Source organism: Lepidochelys olivacea, assembly GCF_965140295.1.
Source record: "Lepidochelys olivacea isolate rLepOli2 genome assembly, chromosome: 1".
Lineage (NCBI taxonomy): Eukaryota > Metazoa > Chordata > Testudines > Cheloniidae > Lepidochelys > Lepidochelys olivacea.
Window position 1 is genome coordinate 169,321,452 of NC_140411.1, and position 25,028 is coordinate 169,346,479.

A 25,028-nucleotide genomic window follows, 5' to 3' on the forward strand; every position below is an offset into this window, starting at 1 on the left:
ACGGTAGATTTGCCTACTCCGAATTGATTCCCGACTGACCAGAAGCTGTCAGGCGTTGCAAGCTTCCACAGGGCTATCACCACTCACTTCTCAACAGTCAGGGCAGGTCTCATCTTGGTATTCCTGCGCTTCAGGGTGGGGGAAAGCAACTCACAAAGTTCCATGAAAGTTGCCTTGCGCATGCGAAAGTTTCGCAGCCACTGTGAATCATCCCATACCTGCAACACTATGTGGTCCCACCAGTCTGTGCTTGTTTGCTGGGACCGGAATCGGTGTTCCACTGTATCAACCGGCCCCACTGCCGCCGCGTTGGTGTCCCAATTGCCACATCCCGTGGTTTCAGGAACGTCTGTGTCCATGTCTTCCTCACAATCATCCTCGTGCTGGCGGCTCCTCGCCAGGCTCTGCACATACTGCAGGATAATGCACGAGGTGTTTGCAGTGCTCACAACAACAGTGCACAGCTGATGCTTGCCATGCTATGGCGTATGCACAGATAACCCAGGATAAAAGGCTTTCAGGGAGGGAGGGGAGACTGATGACATGTACCCAAAATCACCGGCAACAATGTTTTTGCCCCATCAGGTACTGGGAGCTTAACCCAGAATTCCAATGGGCAGTGAGGACTGTGGGATAGCTACCCACAGTGCACCACTCCGTGAGTCGATACAAGCAGTGGTACTGAGGACGCACTCTGCCAACCTACTGCGCTTAGTAGGGACATACACAATCAACTGTATAAAATCGCTTTCTAAAGATCGACTTCTATAAAATCAACCTAATTTCTTAGTGTAGACGTACCCTAAGGATAATAATTGGAACACAAATAAAAATTAGAAACGCAAATCATAGTGAACAATGCTTTTTATAATAATACCTTAAGACTTTGCATTCATATATTGTGACCCCAATCCAGCTCAGCACTTAGCTCTTAGTGCCATAAATCAGAAAATTCAGCTGAGGTTAAAGCACAGGGGACTTACCAACAATGCAAATATTTTGTTTAGAGTTCCACATACAGGTCCTCATGGACTAAATCTTTGCCCTGTAGTAATAGACTCATTTGAGAACCATTACTTTTGAGACAGTGTCAAAGTTAGGGTTTGTTTTCTCTTCCTTCTCCTTAACAAGTGAAAAGAACTGGGATAGATCATGATCAAGGTCTTGACTGAAAGTCCTGTGAAGTCATTGTGGTCCCTTCATAGATTTAATTGGGCTTTGGGTGAGGCCCTGACTGAGAAAAAATGTAAGTAAACTATGTATTTAAATATAGTACACTCCAATTCAAAACAATTAGTGCTTTTTATTAATTTAAAAACCACTAGAATACTAGGTGATGGATTTAAATGTGAGTGTTAGCCTACAGCACTAAGGCCTAGATCCTTAAAGGTATTTAGGTGCTTAGCTCCCATTGACTTCAATAGGAGTTAACTGCTTGAATATCTTTGAAGATCTAAGCTAAGTCACCAGTATACCTTTCCCCTAAAAGAATTCCTATGACTCTTATGGGGTTCACTATTGTAAGAGCTCTCTCGTTAAATATAACCTCTTCCAAATGGCAAGCCTTTGTGAACAGCCATATTTTCAACTGAAGAAGAGCTCAGTGTAAGTTCAAAAGTTCGTCTCTTTCATCAACAGAAGTTGATCTAATAAAAGACATTTCCTCACCCTCTTTGTCTTGCTAATATTTTGAAACATCAGTTTTAAAAATGTAATAAATTTAAAACAGTATTCCCAACAAAAAAGGTGTTTTGTGTGGGTGAGAAACAAACTTTAGAAATGTAACATTTAGGAGGAGAATCAAAATGTATAAAAGCATTGTGCACAAACAACACCATTACTTAGTAAGTCCACAACAATAGCACATGGAAAATAATTCCATAAATCCTTTTTGCTTGTGAGAGTTCCAGTAGATATACTAAAGATAATAAGATGAATGAAATGTTGAAGATGGTTCTGGCATTCAGACTGGCTAATGTAATTTTCCTGAATATAATTAATTCTGAAATGTGCTTAATATAACAATGATAACTGCATCTCCAATAAAAATCCATATGACAATCTTTTTCCATCTGCAGTTTATAATAACAATAACAACCTTGGCACAAGACAATTTGTTTGGATTAATGATCAAGTAGGGTTAACGATCCTTGGCTGTGCCTTGGGCCTTTAGTTCCTCCCAGCCAGTCATTAATCCCCAGGAAATTTCCTACACCTTGATTGTTATTGTTTATATAATTCATTAAAAAACCCCTCAGGAATTGCAAAGTGTGTAAAAGTAGTAGTTCACAAAGTTACTGTCTATTAAAAGCAGAGTCTGCAAAGTTCAAGAAATTAGAAACACAAATCACAGTAAACATACTTTTTGTAGCAATAGTAATACTGTAATATTTTCATTCACATATTGTCGCTTTCCATCTGAGACTATCAGTGCACTTGCTGAAGAGCTTCATAGTACATAAAATTGACTCTGGCTCTCGCTGTCTAGTTTGGTTATTTCTAAAGCACTTATTACCTTTGTATTTAAATGCCAAAGATAATACTTGATATGTATATAGTTCTTCAAAGTATTATAAAGCTGTTGGGCTGGATTTTCCTCTCACTTGTACTAGTGTAAATCAGAACAATGGAATTATATTGGTTTAAACATAGAGTAAATGAATTCAGATTTGTGCCCAATAATTAATCTGCCCAATTTGCCTGTGAAATAGGAAGCTAAAATTACAATCTCCATTTTACAGATGGGGAAATTCAGGCAGAGAAGGGATCTGATTTGCCCATGGTCTCCTAACTAGTCAGAGGCAGAGGAGGGATGAGAATTCTCTAACAGATTCTGAGTTTAATGCTTCATCCTGTCAAGCCATTCTGTGGATTTTTCTCACTGAATGTCTTGGGCAGGGCTAAATTTTGACATTTTTGTTTTTCTCTGACTTATGGAGGTTCAAAATAAATCAATTTAGGACCATGTCCTATGACTGGTAAGAAGTCCTAGAAAGAGTCTCCTTCCTCTAACACTGAACAAGTAACTTCATTAGAAGGAGGAAAATGGCATTATTCCTTTTTTTTTTTTCTCACTGCTTTGCTGTAGAGCTTCTGCCTTGAACCGTCTCAAGGCCCCCTCCTGGCTAGCATCTGTTTATAGTTTTAAACAAACAGGACACATATGCTCATACAGAGCACAGAATGAATAGGAACAGGGCAAGTCTTGTACAGCTGTATCCTGCTTGGAATGACGATGGCACCATGATTCCTCCCTCATCATACCATTTTTCTTCTTGGCTTCCAGTATCTTTTGCAATGCAGGGGAGAGATTTGGTAGAGCTGAAAGACAGCCCTACTACCATTCCTACGACGAAGAGGAGGAGGGGATTTTTGCCAGGTAAACTGTCTCCTGTTAAGTGAAACTTTGTAGCGACTAGGACTCAAATGCATATAGAATGGTATACACTTTATAATGAAAAAATGTGTCAGATCCAGAACTGTTCTTAATCTAGTTTTAGATTTCCTTGAAGGCCAGCTTCTTCCCCTGGCTGCATGCTGTTGTGTTTTTCACTGTGTGGGTTTGTCATTCTACTCAACACGGGACACAACTCAAAACACAGTTTCATAAGCAGTTTAGGCAGGTACCTGTGCTCAGTTTGCTGGAGCAATGGTTACCAGAATAACGGACAACTATGCAAAGCATTAGTAATATAAACCTCTGCCATGTAGTTGTGAAGCTGTAACCCTGCGTTTGAACAGGCTAACAAATACACTACATCGTACCTTGGTAAGACAACTTGACTGAAGTCAATGGGAGCCTCACGTATGTAGCTGAACCATAGAAATGTTGATCCCAATTCTGCCCTCAGCTATTCCACTGAAAACCAGAGTAATCTGTGAAAGCAGAACTGACACCATGGAAATTAGAGATATGAAACCTGCCCAAGCAGATTTTATAATTTGTCAAAAGCATCATGAACAACTTCCTCAATGAGAAGGAACCACAATGTGAATGTGAATACTTGTACACTTAACACTTAGTCCCTACTGATATCTTCTAAAGAAGTTCATTAAGGAGACCGAGGGCTCATTTAATCTGGAATTGCACATTTTCAGGGGAAGCCTCTTTCATTTTTGATGAGCTTCCTATATCCTTCAGGGTTCCATCCTTTGCTGATTAGTCCTTGCTTTGTGGATACCAGCTTTCTGGCCAAGGAAGACTGGATGAGGGGGCTTGGAAGTGTTGAGTGCTGTTTCTGAATCAACCAGAAAGCTTACTGATGTTGGATGTGAGGCACCTCTTCCCACAAGTGGTTGAGTTCAGTGTCTCCACAGCATTCTCAGGGTCAGCTGTCTTGGGGAGCAAAACCCAGGGTTAAAAATAAAACAGCCACTAAATGTCTTGTTTTTCTTTTTTCCTGGACTTGACCCAACATTTTTTGGTGTAATTTCTGGCTCACTACAGCTTCAGTCTGGGCGAGCGAAGGGGTAGTTGCCCCAGGAGAATCAAAAGCAGCTACTTTGTAAGGACTGTTATTATGGTGGAAACACTGATTATTACTGGGAAGCGGGAGGGGAGTCATCTGTCTTCATATGCTACGTATCATTTTACATATAGTTTTCTGGTTAAATGCTTTTCCTTTGAACTATTCATTTGTAACATAAATTAGATGAATGCTTTGCAAATTATCCCAGTTGCAGGGATTTTTGCAAGGCAAAATTTCAATATTTTAATGAAATATTCTAGCTTTTCAGTATATTTTAACATACCATGGTGTTTTTAGGGCAAACCACAGGGTCATAACCAGAAAACACAAAGGTAAGAGTAGGTTATTGTTTCTGTCATTCCATAACATAATCTGAGGGCCCATTTATACTCCTGATCTCATGTTATTTCAATAAATGAAGGGTTTAACAGCCACACGACCTTGTGACAGATATGGCAGTTTCCTGCAATATTTTTGGGAGGTATTACTGTATTAAATGCCAAAGATAATACTTGATATGTCCAAAGTGGCCCCAATCCTTCCTGGGAAGGGCTGGAAGGACTGGCACTTGCCAGCTCCAAATAAGATTTTTAGCATGCGTGTAAGTTCTTTTATTCTTTTTAATATGTTTTCTCTGTAATGTTTTCACCTTAAGAATAAATGTGCTTGCTTATAAAGAGTTATGTGGTATCTTGGCTGCTGGCAATTACATTGTTCATAGTCTTCAAAGAATAAACACCGTTCAGATGCTGGCCTGCTTAGGCAGTCTGACTAGGAATATCAGTGTAGACAGGGAACTATGCATCCTGGAAAAACCCCAGTCCGTAGGGTTGCCTGGTGTCCAGTTTTCAATTGGAACACCCGGTCAAAAAGGGACCCTAGCAGCTCCAGTCAGCACTGCTGACCGGGCCATTAAAAGTCTGGTTGGTGGTGCAGGCAGGCTCCCTACCTGGCTCCATGCAGCTCCTAGAAAGCTGCTGGCATGTCCAGCTCCTAAGCATAGGGGTGGCCATGGGGGCTCCATGTGCTGTCCCTGCCTGAGTACGGTCTCCGCAGCTCCCATTGGCTGGGAACTGTGGCCAATGAGAGTGGAGGCGGCACCTGTGGGCAGGGGCAGCACAAAGAGCCGCCTGGCCACACCTCCGCCTAGGAGCCAGACATGCCGGCAGCTTCCGAGGAGGTTCCTGAGGTAAGCACCTCCTGGAGCCCATACCCCCTCTCATGCCCCAACCCTCTGCCCCAAACCCCCTCCCACACTTGAGTGTCCTCAGCCCCAGCCCGGAGCCCCCTCCTGCACCCAAAATCACTCATCCCCGGCCCCATGCCAGAGCCTGCACCCACAGCCGGAGCCCTCACCCCCTCCTGCACCTCAATCCCCTGCTCCAGTCTGGTGAAAATGAGCTAGTGAGCAAGGGAGGGAGAGCGGATGGAGTGAGCAGGGGGCAGGGCCTCAAAGAAGGGGCAGGGCAGGCACAGGGCCTTGGGGAAGGGGCGGGGCAGCAGGTGAGGCAAGGGTGTTCAGTTTTCTGCTATTAGAAAGTTGGCAACCCTACCAGTCAGAAGGGACAGAGACATGGGTCTCTGTCCAAGAGAGGCAATAGCTGAGGAGTCGGGAGCCTAGAATGGGTATGCTTGCTGGACCACAGAGAGGGTATACAGGTGCAGTTGCCCTGAACTCTGACAGACCTATCTTTAGTATTCCTCTGTGACAATCAGGGTCCAGACATCTCAAGGGGAGAACAGTGGGTCTGAACCCCCAAAAATAAGCAATTGAATCAACTAGTTATATACAATGCTGTTGTGTTTAAAAATATGTTGAGTAAGATCTTTAATGAAAGCTTATAATGTTCTGAACTTGTTGATTATTATGAGATGTGTACAGATTGTGGCTATGAATCTATGTATTTATGTATATAGAATACTATGCTCATGGCGTGTACTACAATTTTAAATAAACCTCACAGCAGGGAGGGCCTCCTCCCAAACCAGGTGTTTGAACAAAATCAGATGAAAGAAACGATCCCTGGTACAACTCAGGAAAAGACAAACAATGGACCATTACGGTTAAGGGGCAAACACTGAGATGTCCTGACTACCACGTTGAGAGGGAATTTCTCCCACCATGAATCACCGCTGTCTGAGAGAAAGGGGGTAAAAAATCCTGCAAACCCTGTTAGAAGGGCAGAGATTAAATGAAAGTTATCCAAACGGAGGGACTCTTTCAAAGGCAGGGGGCTTTCTGTGCATGCTGGATCCACCTGGAGGGCTAGGGGGCATGTTGGGAAACTATTCAAAGGCAATAGGTAACTTGTATGAGAAAAGGGAATTTATCTAACATAGAAGTGCAAAGCCTAAAGTTGCATCTCTGTATTTGTTTTCTGTGTAACTTGTATGTGTTTTCTTTTTCTTACTATTTCATCTTTGAATCTGTGATTTTTCTATTAAATCTTTTTGTTTGTTTTTACCCCAAGCGGGTCTCTGTTGTGTAAATTGCGTGGAGTGTGTGCCAAACTGAACTGATAACTGGGGGGGCTGGTTTCATGCTTTCAGAGTAACTAGGCTGCTGGTAGTCAGGGTGAGACCTTAATGCTTGTGGGGTGGCTACTGGTTAGGGGTACGAGCCATAGCAGCATAGCATTACAGCAAAGTTACAAGTTACAAGGGTGACAGAACCCTGACTGATCTGGGAGATCCCCAAAACATCACAAGACCCTGGTCCGCGGCTGCAACTTCTAGGGACTACCTCTATACAAATAATAAATACTAATAACTGAATCAAGCTAAATTCAAGCTGTGTGTGACTTGGGATCTGTTCTCTTTTCAGTTCTGTTACAAAACCCAATTCTTCAGTTGAACATCTGCTACTAGTCAGTCCTTGGTTAATGCCTGTTGTCTTGAAAAGACGTGTAGAAATGGAGAATTGGTTAACTAAATAGATACCGGTATGTACAGCAAGTTGACCTTACCTCAGATTTATTTCCATTTTTATGTGGCAGGAAAAGATATATGGTATATTAACTAAGGACCAGATTTTTAAAGGTATTCAGGTGCCTAAAGATGCAGATAGGTGGCTAGTGAGATTTTCAGAAGTGCCTAAAATCCCCTTTAAATCAATGGCAATCAACTGAAATCAGTAGGAGTTACACACCTGAAAAATTATTCCTTTATTAATTATTCATTATTTTATATATAATTTTATATTCAGCGCAGAGTTAGGTGCGCAGAGTTTGAATGGTGTGCATTAAATAACACACTGAATGAGGAAGATAAGATGATGGGATACTGGAACAATTTGTATAGTGGGGGTGCTGAGAGCCATTAAACCAAACTGTAAACCCTGTATATGGTGGAAACCACTTCAAGCCAGTGGGGTGGGGCAGCACCGCTAGTTCCAGCGCCTAATATAAGAAGAAACAGTACATTGAATGTTCACTGAATGAGACAAATTCTGTGGAAAAATAGTGTGTGATCAGGGTGACCATATTTCCCAAAAGGAAAACGGGACACTGCGTGGGGTCCCCACCCCCCATGAGGCTGGGGTCACTGGAACCCTGCTTGCCCTCTCTGCACACGTGAGGCTAGGGTCGCTGGAACCCTGCCTGCCCCCGCACAAGCCCTTCTCCACTGCAAGGGGCTGGTATCTCCACTCATCCCCCTGCACGTTCCTCTGTACCGCATGCCGCTTTTTTGACAAAAGTTGGCATTTGTCCCATTTGCTGTTGCCAGCTGATCAAGTTGGTGGGGAAGGATTCCTCTATCACGCATTCTGACAGGCAGCTATAGGTCTGCCTTCCGAGCATCGCCTCATATAGGGGCATGCTGGAAGCAAGGCTGGGGCCAGGAAGAGCATGTTAAGGATGGGACCACAGCACAGGAGATTCAGAGCAGTGCAGAAGCCCAAAAGATCATAATTCCATTGAAAGGCCTTTAGGCACTTTTGAAAATTTGATGTGCAGTCAAGTTTCTTGTCTGAACATATCCAGGACTAAACGAATGCATTTTAAAATATAAATGGCATATTGAACAAAATTCTGTGTCGAGAAGTAAATTTTTAACTCCTACAGCTTACACAGGAGTGACCAAACTGATGTGGCCCACGAGATGTTTTAAGCCGACCCTCAAGCTCCTGCTGGGGAGCAGGGTCTGGGGCTTGCCCCGCTCCGGCACTCCAGCTGGGGAGCCGGAAGCAGCAGCATGGACCCGTCCAGCTCCTACGCAGTCCAATGGCTCTGCTCCAATGGCCACCTCCGGCGCAATAATGGAAGCTGCAGGGGCGGTGCCTGCAGATAGGGCACCATGCAGAGCCGGCTGGCCACACCTCCACGTAGGAGCCGGAGAAGGGACATGCTGCTGCTTCCGGGAGCCGCTTGAGGTAAGCACCCCTCAGAGCCTGCACCCCGAGCCTCTCCCCATGTCCCAACCCTGCTCCAGCCCTGATCCCTCTCCCACTATCCAGGGGATTGGTCCTGCTTTGAGCAGGGGGTTGAACTAGATGACGTCCTGAGGTCCCTTCTGACCCTGATATTTTATGATTCTATTCTATGAACCCCCTCGATCCCAGCCTGGAGCACCCTCCTGTACCCCAAACCCCTCATCCCCAGCCCCACCCCAGAGCCTACACCCCCAGCCGGAGCCTGCACCCCTTCCTGCACCTCAGCCCCTTGCCCCAGCCCTGATCCCCCTCCCACCCTCTGAACCCCTTGATCCCAGCCCAGAGCACCCTCCTACACCTCAAACTCCTCATCGCCAGAGCCCGCACCCCACAGCAGGAACCCTCACCCTCCCAGACCCTACTCCCCCACCCCAGCCTGGAGCCCCATCCTGCAATCTGAACTCTTCATTTCTGGCCCCACCCCAGAGACCGCACCCACAACCAGAGCCCTCATCCCCTCCTGCACCCCAACCCCAAATTTTATGAGCATTCATGGCCCGTCATACAATTTCTATTCCCAGATGTGACTCTTGGGCCAAAAAGTTTGCCCACCTCTGAGCTAACATAATAACCAGTTCTAAAATAAACTGATACACAGTAATTTCCATCCAAAATAACATTATTTAGTGCTTATTATAAATCTGAGTAGATGTCATAGTTTAATATGGTCACACACTATTGACAACATAACCACTAGCAAAATGCACAGTGCTCATTAAACAAAAACAATGTTCTTCTGCTGTCCCATTCACATCACATTTACTGTAGATAAAAAGTTTCTTTTTTTATGAAGGGAAATTTTGAAAACCTGTTCTTTGTTTCCCTAGCTTTGCCCACATTCTTCTTACATTAGAAAAGCTTGAACAAATTTAAATGCCTAGTTCACAGTACAGTTTGTACTATAAACAGGCTACAGTTGTCAACATACACTACAGAAACACTCTGGGGTAAGAAATAGGTGGAGTTGAATGCACATTAACCCATGTTGCTAAGCCCCTTGCAGGAGAAAAGCTATTTTTAAAAACATCCAGCCAAGACATGGTAGGATTCTAAGTCTATATTTGGAGTAATTATGTTTTATCTTGGCTAATTACAGTCATCAAGTTATATAATTAAATATATTAATTCAATGATTTCCCTTTGTGTAATAAAGAACTCCAGATGGTGACCATCAGCCATTTCATAGCGGTGTAGTGCAGCAGGCCAACAATTAAGAGCATCTATGGAAATGGGTTTTTTTAAAGTTCTGGCTAGTTTTATCGTGTGGTTCATTTAAGGAAATAAATAAACTACAGTAATTCTTCAAATTTTTTATTCCACAAAAATTCTATAAAATTCTGGATATATCCAGGCTCCTTTATAAAATAATTTAAAATGTTGGCAAAGCAAATCTGTTATCAAAACAAATTACTATTCCATATGATTCATGATATAAAATGTGGTTATACTAATATTGTCTATAGGATTTAAAATATATACTCTATAAAAAAGTTAAATCTATATAAAAGTCAATTTGCTTCAGTACACTTTTGTCTAAATTACTTAGATTCCATTGGATAGATTTATAATATAATCAAGGAAACAAAAGTTATTACAATTTCACCTTTCCCCAGTGATATGTACCTTAAAATGTTTCCAAGTCTAGCCTAATGTCAAAACTAATTTAATCACACAAAAGCAGAATTAGCTCAGTTGCAGAGATTTGATATAATCCAGGCACTCTCAGGAAAGAGAAAAGCTAAACTGTGGTTTGAATTTTGATTAGGGGAAAAATATTCCTCAAAAATGAGGAGCCAAGAATCCTACAGAATTTTCTTTTATGAAAAATTGTTTCATTATCTTTCCCTTTTGGTGCCCAGAAACCCCATTGCACAGTGGATGGATTAGAAATACGTACACAGAGCCAGATTCTTACACCCATATCAAGAAATACCTTAGCTCCCAACCTTGCAAATGTTTATGCTTGTCAACATAACTTCATGCGTGCAGGTAGTCACATAGATTTAATGAGTCTACTCGTGAATAAATTTAAGCGGGGACTACTTGTGGAATAAGGATACTCCAAATCTAAAGACTGGAGAATCTTCCCCATAATAGTGATTCTCTTATTTACATCCATGTAAATCAGGATTAACTTCTCTGAAATCAGTGGACTTACTCCAGTGTAAAATCCATCAGAGATCATAATGAGACTATACTATGGAGGTGCTAGTCCAGACATAAGATGGTGTTCTAGTAGGACATACATTTTTTTCCCCTCTACTTGTCTGTAGGTGGTTTCAGTGTGAAATTTCAGTGTTAGTTTTTATGTCCTTTGAATTTTCTGTGTAGGTTTTTGTTTGCTTGTTTTAGTGTAATAAATTTGGAATAGGGAGTGTTTGAAATTGGTTCTAGCTGAAATTTGTTAGGGTTCCTCAGATTTTATGTTTAAATTTATAAAAAAAATTGGCTGAGAAGTGACTCTTAAGGTGATCTGCAACCATTGGTAGTTTCTGAACAGAAATATTTAGGATTAAGTGTCATAAAATCTCCTGTAAATACAAAAATTTGCTCTTTTTCAACGTATCCGCTATGTATGATTGTTTCAGTGGAACTGAAGCCACAGATTATCCTCAGTTAAGATGGCTGCTACTTCCCTGCAGCCTGGTCAGGCAGAAGTTTAGGTAAAGAGGATCACCATCTCACATTGTCCCCAAAGGATTGAACCTAGCTTGCCCTCTCAGAGGATGTTAGCGGTCAGGAGACCAACAGACACACTGTGGGGACTAGGTGAACATGATGGGACAAGGAGGGCAGGAGAATCTCAATGGAATTGAGGAAAACTGGTGCTTGTGTGTGTGTGTGTGTGTGTGTGCGCGCGCACACATGTGGACCCACCTGCACACTTGAAAGGGAATGTGGAGAACAAGGAGGGAAACTGTAGGGAGGGAAGTTAAAGGAAAAAAGGGGATTCAGACAGGAGCCTGAGCAGGTTATGTGGAGCATGGGGCAAAGTGGTTGTTCAGCCTTCCTTTCAACCGATGGAATTTCTGTGTTGGACATGGAAGGGGTAAGAGTGAGTTAACAACTGGCACCAGTGGATGCAGCAGCTATTAGGGAGAGTGGCTCCTGTTTTAAAGGAAAAACTGCTAGTTCATGTGAGATGGCTGTAGATGGCATGATACTCTCTTGCATGAATCTTTTGTAAGACATGAGATTTGGCAGGATTATAATAAATTAATGGATGATTGCTCTAGACTAGTCTGTTTTGTATTCTATCCTGAGTCATCCATTTAAGTACTGGTGAGGTTTGTTAAGGTCAAACTTCCTTTCTAGTACTGAATTGCATCTGTCTCCAGCTATTCTCTATTCCCATTTAAAAAGTAATGGACAGTTCATGAATGGATCCTTTTTCCAAAAAGACATTTAATACAGAATTCCAAATACATATCTGGGCACATTTAGCAACCGGGTAGGGCTTCAGCCTCCTTTTACGTGTTACTGTTGCAACTGGAAAAGTATGATGGTAAAGGTGGTAACTGTGCCAGAGAAACAGAACTGAGCTTCTGTTTGCCTAGCAGAAAAAATGTAATGACTCAACATATTATAGAGTTAGTTATAGCCTTACTCCATTACAAGCAATTTAGAGTCCCTTCAGCGCACAGTCCTAGGGAGTACAACTCACCCTTGAGGATACACATTAATGTTTGCAATCTTGGAAAAACATAGCCATTTAGAATTACTACTATATTCAAAGGTGATTTGTGAGCAATGTGATTTTTTTTCCTCCTTGGAGAAACTGGAAATAGAACAGGAAAGTAGAACACGTTTCGTGAAGTGAAATTGTTTACAAACATTTAACATAAGTAAGAGAGTCTAATTACAGATTTGAAGTGGAGAGGTGGATTAGATAACACAGGCATGAAAGTAAATGTAGGGCAGACTAAGGCATCTAAAAGTGCCTATTCTCATTGAATGTTGATGTTTAGATTCAAACTTTACAGTATTTCTGAAGATCTAAATCTCAGAGTAGATTTCTAGCTGCACTTCCCGTCTCACGCTATTTAGGCCAAGGATCCCCCTAGAAGACTTCTAGAGAGGGCTTACCTGAAGAGGTCTCTGGGGTTATGTCTACACTGCAATTAAACTCCTGTGGCTGGCTTGTGTTAGCTGACTCGGGCTTGCAGGGCTCAGACTGTGAGGCTGTAAAACTGAGGTGTAGACACTGGGCTTGGGCTGGAGCTCAGGCTCTGGGACCCTCCCCATTGAGGGTCCCAGAGCTCAGGCTCCAGCCCAAGCCCAGAACATCTACACTGCAATTTTACAGCCCCACCGCCCAAGCCCTGTGAGCCTGAGAGTCAGTTGGGACGGGTCAGCCAAGGGTGTTTAATTGCAATGTAGACATAACCTGATATTGCAAGATGCACCTTCCTGTTAATTACCACTAGCATCACAATTTCATTATCCAGCCAGTAGGAGGTGTTCTTGTAACAGCAAAAAAGCTGTAGGCATTGTCCAACTTGCCAGCTGGAACAGAGAAAACTATTCTGCCACTCATGTAGCCCAATGTCTTGTATTTCAAAAATAACAAATAAAAAAAATTGCACAATCTAATTGTTTTTATCAGCAACACCAGCTTTAATTCAATGCAAGAAGTATAGCCATCCAATTTTCAAACTTGCTCAGCTATTTCCTGGAGCAGCTGCAATTCAAACATTTCTAAGTTAGTTAGATGTTGTTTCCTAATGTTGAGAGAATTGACAAATAGTTGCAGGGTGTTTTTTCAGTGTGGGGTGCTGAAGGAATGAAGGCAGAACTTAATAACTTTAACATTGCAATTGCCACTTAAAGAAATGAATTAATTATTGAATGAATCTTTACTTCCAGAATCTGAATATTTTTATTTTGACTTCTCTTGATATCTCTTAGTGTTGGACATTGTATGCCAGCATAACACAGTTTTATCTGCTTATAGAACTGCTTAGCTCTTTAGTAGATGTTCCTTTAAATAATACATGGTGGTTCTGTTTGTTTGTCGAGAATTTAACCCCAAAAGTCTTTTGGTTTTTTAAATCTTGGTATTCACAAGGTCCATCATTTAGGGTCTGGTCGTGCTCCCATTGAAATAAATGACAAACTCCCACTGACTTTAATAGGAATTGGATGGGGGCTCTTAATTAGTAAGTTTTGTTCTTTTATTAATGATGTACTGAGAAATACAAATTGAAAAAGTTACTTTTAGGAATAAAGAAATATCACATTATGTTTGTGCCTCTTTCTGTTCCACCCTTTATCTGTCTTCTCCGTTGAGATTGTAAGCTATTGCAGGCAGGCATGGTCTCTTGTGGGTGTGGTGCTTAAACAATGGGGCCCCAATCTTGGTTGGGATTTTTAGGCACTACTATCATACAAGTAACTAATAATAAGCAGTAATTAAAATCCCATAACATTTCAATCCTTGCATACTGGCTCTGCCATCTTTATCAAATGTTTAAGAAGCTTTACTAATCTGCACTATGAACATTAGCTACAAACAAAAGTATTTTAGCTTTACTGAATATATTAAAAATGTGGGGCTCGATTCTTTGGTCTGCCTAACCTGTGCCTCATAGAAGCTGTAGTGGGGTCATTAAATATGCTTTCTATGTCTCAATTCTATTCTTCACATCTGCATTACACCAGTACATCTGCTCTGTGTCCACCTGGAGGTGTGGCCTCATTACAAAACGGTCTTGTCATCTCATCTGAATGCAACTTGGAATCTATATCTCTAAAGTGACTCATATCTTGGTTGCAACAGTTCTACTCCCTCTCTGCATGGGGTCCCAGAGCGCAGGCTCCAGACTGAGCCCAAACGTCCACACCACAATTAAACAGCCCCTTAGCCTGAGCCCTGTGAGCCCGAGTCAGCTAACAGGGACCAGCTGTGGGTTTTTAATTGCAGTGTAAACATACCCTGTGTAGGCTTGCTCCTGCACAAGAAACCAAAATGCTATGCTTGAGTAACTTGAGTAACACAGTGGGACTTCTTTCTCATTAATAAATTTACCAGTCAAACACTTTTGAACAATTTAGGAGAAAATCCTGAAAACGTTGGCATGTCACCCGTTAAAATTCTCATTCAAAAATCTCAGGCCTTTCGTCATAATTGGGACATTAGAGATTTCAAGGCATCACTCCTTGCAGTAAAAAAATAAGTTACAATGTGAAAGGCACACTGAGCTCAAGACCATCTCTCTGGATAAATCTAGTATGTTAAATACACTACTAAAATACTACTTAGAGAGGTTGAAAATTTTGGGGAACACATCTGTTTGGGAGCACAGCTGTTCAGCCAAGACTCAAGTATTCATGTCATTGCTCAAATCCTGGCATTCACATTCCAAACTGTGCTTATATACTAAAGTCAAAGATTCATCTAGCCAGTTTGTACAATGTAATATTTGGCCTTATAGCAAATATAGCATTAGATAAAGACATCAGGTGAAATCCTGGCCCCACTGAAATCAATAGCAAAACTCCCATTGATTTCAGTGGGCCAGGACTTCATCCACAGGGAATAAGTGTTGGGGGTCATTGTTGACAATCCATAGAGCCATTTGCCCAGTGTTCAGTGATAGTGAAAAGCACAAACAAGTCTTGTTTTTATTCTGTATATGCGGAGAAGGAATAGACATATGTGGGGCTTCTCTGATCACTTTTTGAATGTATTATGTTACATTGGTCACCACACTACAAAATTAATACTGATTTTTTTTCAGTAACAGCTATGAGGAAGAATTAGTCAGAGTTAGTCTACTGTCATACAGTGAGAACAGCTGAAAAGTATTGTATATAAGCACTGGAAATTCCTCACTGAAGAAGGAATTATTGAATTATACATTTCTTTGATGTCTTGCAGGAGCCATCAAATCCTGCAGTGCTGAGAAAAGCTTCAGAAACTATCATAGGGGCAGATAGGCTAGTGCCAAAGATCCTAAAAATAGGATGGCAAAAGCTCTTTGAGACAGTAAACCATATTTTGTGTTTGAGTGTCAATAGGAAATATATTTGGGTAAATATCTCATGCTCTGAACAAATCAAATATGCCGACAGGATCTGGGTTTGGCAACAGGATATGAGTGACAATTAAATAAACTCTCAGGAATCTCCTCTCTCCCTTCTGACTTGTGTCTGCCACAGGCCCAGCAGACAGCAGTTTATTCACTGTAGTGTGAGGGCTATGTGTGTGTTTTTGGGGGATGGGAGGAAGGCATACACAGTAGAGGCAGCAGCTCCCTTTACAATAAATATGCAGCTGATTTGGGTGGGTAAACTGCCTGTGTCTCCTCTTTGTTTTGGCTTTCTGTTGATCAAGTAATCAAAATTCAACTCTGAAATGGGATATTGCTCTGACTTGCCTTTAGGTATTACTGTAATAATAGTAGTAAGCTAGCCAGTTTCACTTTCTGAGTGCCCTTTTCTGACTTCAAAGACTAATCTTGGTAATGTTTGAACAAACATTTCAGCCAAAGTACTGGAAGATGGATGACAAGTGAGCAAGCGACCAGGGAGCTTTCTGACCAGGGACCACTAACAGGGAGTTTCGAGAGGGAGTTTGGAAGGGGAGTGGGAAGGAGGTGAGGTACACTTGCCATTCTTTAAAACCTTTAAACTAAACTATAATAACAACTTCTTGATTTAAACAAAAACCCTATCATTAACCTAGGTAACTATAGGAGAAAATGCAGGTAGAAGACCAGCAGCAGAGTGGGGGCTATCCTGTTTACTGCACTCAGTGTAGCATGTATGATTACCTGCCCTGTGGACAGGTGGCGTATATGTGCATTCAGTGCAAGGAGCTCCTGGCCCTCAGAGACTATGTACGGGCTTTGGAGGCCAGGGTGGCAGAACTGGAGGAGTTAAGGGAAGCAGAGAGGTATGTTGATGAGGCTTTCCGGAACACCGTAGATTTGTCCCACCTCCGGTCAGACAACCCCTGCACTGTTAAGGAGAATGAAAGGCCCAGAGAAGGAAAGCAGTCAACGGGAACAGAGGGAAACATTCCCATAGTTGGGACGCTCCTTCCAGATGACGTTTGGGTACCCCCTTGCACTGAGGTTACCTCTCCGGGGGAGGGAATTCCAGTCATGAGGAAAAGGCAGGTGTTAGTAGTGGGAGATTCGATCATTAAAAACATAGATAGTTGGGTTTGTGATGACCGGGAGAACCGTACAGTGACTTGCCTGCCTGGTGCGAAGGTTGCGGATTTCTCGAGGCATCTAGATAGACTTATGTGTAGTGCTGGGGAGGAGCCGGTGGTTGTGGTACATGTAGGTACCAGTGACGTAGGGAAGGGTAGAAGAGACGTCCTGGAGGCCAAATTTAGGCTGCTAGGAAAGAGACTGAAATCCAGGACCTCTGTGGTGGCATTCTCAGAAATGCTACCAGTTCCACATGCAGGGCCCGGTAGGCAGGCAGAGCTTCAGAGTCTCAATGCGTGAATGAGACGATGGTGTAGAGAGGAGGGGTTTAGATTTATTAGGAACTGGGGAAACTTTTGGGATGTGGGAGCCTATACAGGAAGGATGGGCTCCACCTAAACCAAAGTGGATCCAGACCGCTGGCACTTATCATTAAAAAGATTCTAGGAGGTCAGACTAGACGATCATAATGGTCCCTTCTGACCTGAATATCTATGAATCTATGAAACTAGAGAGATGGGGGAAACCCGATTGCTGCAGAGGCGCATATGGATCGGACAGAGACTTCTCTTAGAGGAGAGTCTATTGATAGAGATTCTCTAGGTTTTAGTCAGGAGGAGGGGATGAAAGAGGATAAAGTATGGGCCAGATCGGACAAGAAACATTCACATAAAGAATCTGACACATCAGAAAAGGGCAGACAAATAAACACTGACAGGTTTTTAAAGTGCTTGTACACAAATGCTAGAAGTCTAAATAATAAAGATGGGTGAACTAGAGTGCCTTGTGTTAAAGGAGGATATTGAAATAATAGGCATCACAGAAACCTGGTGGAGTGAGGACAATCAATGGGACACAATCATTCCAGTGTACAAAATATATCGGAAGGACAGAACAGGTCATGGTGGGGGTGGGGAGTGGCACTATATGTGAAAGAAAATGTAGAATCAAATTAAATAAAAATCTTAAATGAATCCACATGTTCCATAGAATCTCTGTGGATAGTAATTCCATGCTCTAATAAGCATATAACAGTAGGGATCTATTATCGACCACCTGACCAGGACAGTGATAGTGACGATGAAATGCTAAGGGAGATTAGAGAGGCTATCAAAATAAAAAACTCAATAATAGTGGGAGATTTCATTTATCCCCATATTGACTGGGTACATGTTACCTCAGGATGAAATGCAGAGACAAAATTTCTCGATACTTTAAATGACTGCTTCTTGGAGCAGCTGGTACAGGAACCCACAAAGGGAGAGGCAATTCTCGATCTAGTCCTGAGTGGAGCGCAGGATCTGGTCCAAGACGTAACTATAACAGGACTGCTTGGAAATAGTGACCATAATATAACAACATTTAACATTCCTGTGGTGGGAAGAACACCTCAACAGCCCAACACTGTGGCATTTAATTTCAGAAAGGGGAACTATGCAAAAATGAGGAGGTTAGTTAAAAAGAAATTAAAAGGTACAGTGACTAAATTGGTTAGTCTCTAAGGTGCCACTAGTACTCCATTTCTTTTTGCGAATACAGACTAACACGGCTGCTACTCTGAAACCAGTGACTAGAGTGAAATCCCTGCAAGCTGCATGGACACTTTTCAAAGACACCATAATAGAGGCCCAACTTAAATGTATACCCAAATTAAAAAACACAGTAAAAGAACTAAAAAAGACCCACCATGGCTTAACAACCATGTAAAAGAAGCAGTGAGAGATAAAAAGGCATCTTTTAAAAAGTGGAAGTCAAATCCTAGTGAGGTAAATAGAAAGGAGCATAAACACTGCCAAATTAAGTGTTAAAATGTAATAAGAAAAGCCAAAAAGGAGTTTGAAGAACAGCTAGCCAAAAACTCAGAAGGTAATAACAAAATGTTTTTTAAGTACATCAGAAGCAGGAAGCTTGCTAAACAACCAGTGGGGCCCCTGGACGGTCGAGATACAAAAGGAGCACTTAAAAACGATAAAGTCATTGCAGAGAAACTAAATGAATGCTTTGCTTCAGTCTTCACGGCTGAGGATGTTAGGAAGATTCCCAAACCTGAGCTGTCTTTTGTAGGTGACAAATCTGAGGAATTGTCACAGATTGAAGTGTCACTAGAGGAGGTTTTGGAATTAATTGAGAAACTTACCAGTAACAAGTCATCGGGACCAGATGTCATTCACCCAAGAGTTCTGAAAAAACTCAAATGTGAAATTGCGGAACTATTAACTATGGTTTGTAACCTGTCCTCTAAATCAGCTACTGTACCCAATTACTGGAAGATAGCTAATGTAACACCAATATTCAAGAAGGGCTCTGGAGGTGATCCTGGCAATTACAGACCGGTAAGTCTAACATCAGTACCGGGCAAATTAGTTGAGATAATAGTAAAGAATAAAATTGTCAGACACATAGAAGAACATAAATTGTTGGGCAAAAGTCAACATGGTTCTATAAGGGAGATCGTGTTTTACTAATCTATTAGAGTTCTTTGAGGGGGTCAACAAACATGTGGACAAAGGTGATCCAGTTGACATAGTGTACTTAGATTTCCAGAAAGCCTTTGACAAGGTCCCTCACCAAAGGCTCTTACATAAATTAAGTTGTCATGGGATAAGAGGGAAGATCCTTTCATGGATTGAGAACTGGTTAAAAGACAGGGAACAAAGGGTAGGAATAAATGGTAAATTTTCAGAATGGAGGGGGTAATCAGTGGTGGGTCCTAGGACCAATCCTATTCAATTTATTCATAAATGATCTGGAGAAAGGAGTAAACAGTGAGGTGGCAAATTTTGCAGGCAATACTAAACTGCTCAAGATAGTTAAGACCAAAGCAGACTGTGAAGAACTTCAAAAAGATCTCACAAAACTAAGTGATTGGGCAACAAAATGGCAAATGAAATTGAAAGTGGATAAATGTAAAGTAATGCACATTGGAAGAAATAACCCCAACTATACATACAATACGATGGGGGCTAATTTAGCTACAAATCAGGAAAGAGACCTTGGAGTCATTGTGGATAGTTCTCTGAAGACGTCCACACAGTGTGCAGCAGCAGTCAAAAAAAGCAAACGGGATGTTAGGAATCATTAAACAAGGGATAGCGAATAAGATGGAGAATATCTTATTGCCCTTATATAAATCCATGGTATGCCCACATCTTGAATACTGCGTACAAATGTGGTCTCCTCATCTCAAAAAAGATATACTGGCATTAGAAAAGGTTCAGAAAAGGGCAACTAAAATGATTAGGGGTTTGGAACGGGTCCCATATGAGGAGAGATTAAAGAGGCTAGGACTTTTCAACTTGGAAAAGAGGAGACTAAGGGGAGATATGCTAGAGGTATATAAAATCATGAGTGGTGTGGAGAAAGTGAATAAGGAAAAGTTATTTACTTGTTCCCATAATATAAGAACTAGGGGCCACCAAATGAAATTAATGGGTAGCAGGTTTAAAACAAATAAAAGGAAGTTCTTCTTCACACAGTGCACAGTCAACCTGTGGGTCTCCTTGTCTGAGGAGGTTGTGAAGGCTAGGACTATAACAGAGTTTAAAAGAGAACTGGATAAATTTATGGAGGTTAAGTCCATTAATGGCTATTAGCCAGGATGGGTAAGGAATGGTGTCCCTAGCCTCTGTTTGTCAGCGTGTGGAGATGGATGGCAGGAGAGAGAGATCACTAGATCATTACCTGTTAGGTTCACTCCTTCTGGGGAACCTGGCATTGGTGCCACTTTCGGTAGACAGGATACTGGGCTGGATGGACCTTTGGTCTGACCCAGTATGGCCATTCTTATGTTCTTATGTTAGTGGCTAGATGTGTGGCTCTGTTTAATTTCATGAACTCGTGAAATTCTGATTAAGTAAACTGGAACATCATTGATTATCTGTTCTGGGAAACCAGGTTTTGCAAACAACAGTACTTCACTGACATGTGCTGGTATTGCAGATGTCTTGCAAAGTAGTTCCAGCCATTTGGAATAGGTTTAGGTCACAAAGTACATTTGGAAGTCATAGAATGTCTGTCAAGGTTCCTTCCCCACTCTGAACGCTAGGGTACAGATGTGGGGACCTGCATGAAAACCTCCTAAGCTTACTTTTACCAGCTTAAGTTAAAACTTCCCCAAGGTATAAACTATTTTACCTTTTGCCCTTGGACTTTCGCTGCCACCACCAAACGTCTAACACTGGTTACTGAGAAAGAGTTCATTTGGAAATGTCTTTCCCCCCAGAATCCTCTCAAATCTTACCCCCTTTTTTTTCTGGGGAAGGTTTGATAAAAATCCTCACCAATTTGTGTAGGTGACCACAGACCCAAACCTTGGATCTTAAGAACAATGAAAAAGCATTAAGTTTCTTAAAAGAAGAATTTTAATAGAAAAAAAAGTAAAAAGAATCACCTCTGTAAAATCAGGGTGGTAAATACCTTACAGGGTAATTAGATTCAAAACATAGAGAATCCCTCCAGGCAAAACCTTAAGATACAAAAAGACACAAAAACAGGAATATCCATTCCATTCAGCACAGATTATTTTCTCAGCCATTTAAAGAAAACAGAATCTAACGCATATCTAGCTAGATTACTTACTAAGTTCTAAGACTCCATTCCTGTTCTGTCTCCGGCCAAAGCATCACACAGACAGACACAGACCCTTTGTTTCTCCCCCCTCCAGCTTTGAAAGTATCTTGTCTCCTCATTGGTCATTGTGGTCAGGTGCCAGCGAGGTTATCCTAGCTTCTTAACCCTTTACAGTTGAAAGGGTTTTTCCTCTGGCCAGGAGGGATTTTAAAGGTGTTTACCCTTCCCTTTATATTTATGACAAGGTTACTATCTCAGCTACTTTACCATCCTGGGTTGAAATGAAGGCACTGTTCTCTTTGAGGTAGCTGGCTGGGCACTTTCATCTTGTTGGCTGATATCAAGTCATAGGCCTATGTGAAGTTACTAACTAAATATCTCTGCCTTGCTGGGAGAATGCCAGGTTATAGGCCTCTTAAAAGTTCCTGGCTCTATCTCTCCAACTTGCTGAGCTGACATTGAGGTCTCTGGGAGGTTTCCAGGCTCAGTAGATACAACTTCCTAGATTGGAAGTAGCAGTCTGTGAGTATACTAGTTCAGAAGTGCTAGCTTGCTAGGCTGAAGCCAAACCACAGGCCTTTGAGTGTTTACACTGCTCAGCCCTGCTATCTGGCTTGACTGATTTCAAGGGACAGGTTTTTGTGAGTTCACTGACTCACCACATCTAATTTGCTGGGCTCTGTGGAAAGATCTCTGTAAGGAACTGGTTTCGCACTAGTGGTAAAAAGAGATCAAAATAGAAGGGAACTCACCAGTTCTGGTGCTTTTCTGTCATTATGGGTGTTCACATCCTGTGGCGATATGACATTGCATCATCTTGTGTGATGGGATATGGCACGGGGAAGAGACTGGGGACAAGGAAATAAACGTACCCGAAATGAGTGCATGTTCCCAGGAAGACACAAAGCCAAAGAACAAGTACTGTTCTAGAAAGGAGACAGGGGATTTCCAACATGAAAAATTCTTCTCCCAACAGGTGTTGGTGCTGCTCCACCTACTGGCACAAAGGCTTGGCACTGCATAACAACCTAGCCAGGTACAACACTCCCCTGAGATGAGGAAGTACTGTTATCTGCATTTTAGAGATGCGGGACTGAGAGACACAGAGACTAAGAGCTTGGCTAAACTTACATTTTATGGCGCTCTAACTTGCTGGCTCAGGGGTGTGAAAAATCAAAGGGCTCAGATTTGCTGTGCTCAGGGGGGTGAAGTGCTAGTGTAGACAGGCTCTGAGTGCTCGGAGCTAATCCCCTCGTGGAGGTGGATTATCAGGAGCGCTGGGAGTCCTCTCACAACGCTCGTGCATGACCACACTTGCACTTCAAAGCGTTGCTGCGGGAGCGCTCCCGCGACAGCGCTTTGAAGTTTCCAGTGTAGTCATGCCCTAAAGCAACTTGCTCAAGGTCACACAGAAAGTCTGTGGCAGAGCAGAGAATCAGTTCCCCCAGATCCCAAGCTAGTGTTCTAACCACTGGTCTAACCTTCCCCACTAAGTGTTAACCAATACTTTACAAAGTCTGTGCCTATTAAGCTTCATAACTATTTCTGAACTAGCTACCTTCAGACCCTACTTAAAATTTAAGATCGACTTTCACCTCCACCTCAAAGTTCCTCAGTATCTGGGGACTTACACCACCAGTTCTGCCTTATCTCTCTCAAATCCCATGTCATCCAGCTTGACCGATATTCAGGAGGAAGTTTACTACAATTCTCCAAAGAGACAGACTTCTAACAGTACTACTTTGTTATAGAAGAAGAAAAAGGAAATTCTGGAATGTAGGGCTGTCTCCTAACTTCTGCTATGCACCTCTCTAACCATTATGCAAGCATATATCTTCTCTCTCACTGTGAATCACTTTTCTGTACTTCACAATGCCAGTCAAAGCTACTTCAAAACATAAGCCTGCAATTTCAGAAATATAATTTGTTCTAGTTAGCGGTGTTTGAGAAAAAAACAAGTAATTTTTCAGTTGTTCAACACCATATCAGAGACCATTGGGCACATAAATAATAACTGAGCATTGCTCTAGTTTTTTAAGAAATTAAGTTTTTCAGCCTCTCATTTGCTGTTTAGGTCTTTAGGGAAAAAAAAGTGCGTGACAGTGAAAAAACCATGTGACTTAAAACTTGTTGAAACCTTCTGGTTCCAGTGGTTAGGACACAGCTCTTGGCTCTCAGAAGATGAGGTTTATGGAAGAGAAGCTGATAAGTAACGTATGATCATGTAAGAAGAACATTTTAAAAATATTAACCTTTTCTTAAGATGGTAATGGATGAATTTGCAATGGATTCCTACAAGACCTAAAACAATTTACAGCTGTAACTTTCCCTAGGAACATATATCTCCGATGCTAAATCTGTAAATGCCTGTATGATACAGTTTTATATTTTCACTTAGGTCTTAGTTTTATTATATCACTTTTAAACTAGTTTTATTCTCTTATTCCATTGTACTTAACGATTCCCATTTATGGGTTTTATAGTACATGATACTTCTGTGTATGAAGAAGCTACAGTAAAAATTCAGTAGCTTGCCTACCTTTACTGTGCCATGAAGTTTAACAGTTTCAGTGTGAGACGTATGAAAAGATGATAGTAGAATGTCATCCTTCTGATCACATAACAATAAATCAGGAAAATATTGGAAATTACAATTTACATACTTACTAGGCAGTTAACATACATTACTTTACACTAGGCAGTTAAAGTACATTACTTTACATTTACCTGTACAGTAGGACTCAAACTTTCCAATTTGGGTGCCTACATTTAGGCATCTAAATAAAAGCAGCCTGATGCTTCAGAGATTGAGTACCCACAGGCAAGTGAAGCTGCAGATACTAAAATCAGGCCATTTTTTTGGTGTTTAAATATGAATGTAGATGCCTACCATAACTTCAGGCACCTATGTTTTCCTTTTGGCCCTATGTAATCAATAGCATAATTTAGTTAGCAAATTATCTGCACAGTGTTTTGAGTAATATGCATGCCTACCTACAGAATGGAGCCATGCCTTACAGATGACTGGATGGGATGTTTGTTCAGCTTTTCCATCTTTAATATATTTAAAAGAAAGTGTGCCTGGTTTTGATCTACCTACCATATTTTAACACTCCTGTGCTGGATAAAGATTCCTGAATTTCTTGTAAATTGAGTAAGTGATGGTTAGATTACATTAAATACATGATCCTGACTTGGCTCTGGCATCTCCTTAGGTTTTAAGTTAAAGCTCTGATACTTTACACTTGCAAAGGAGCCACTTGAGAGAGCCATACAATTACCAGCACAGAGGGTCAAACCACTTCAGAAAAGCCTAACTGAAGAGGTCAGCAGCAGGTAAAGTATATACTGTGTACTGAATTCCCAACCTCTCTCAGAATTGGTGGCCACTGCCAG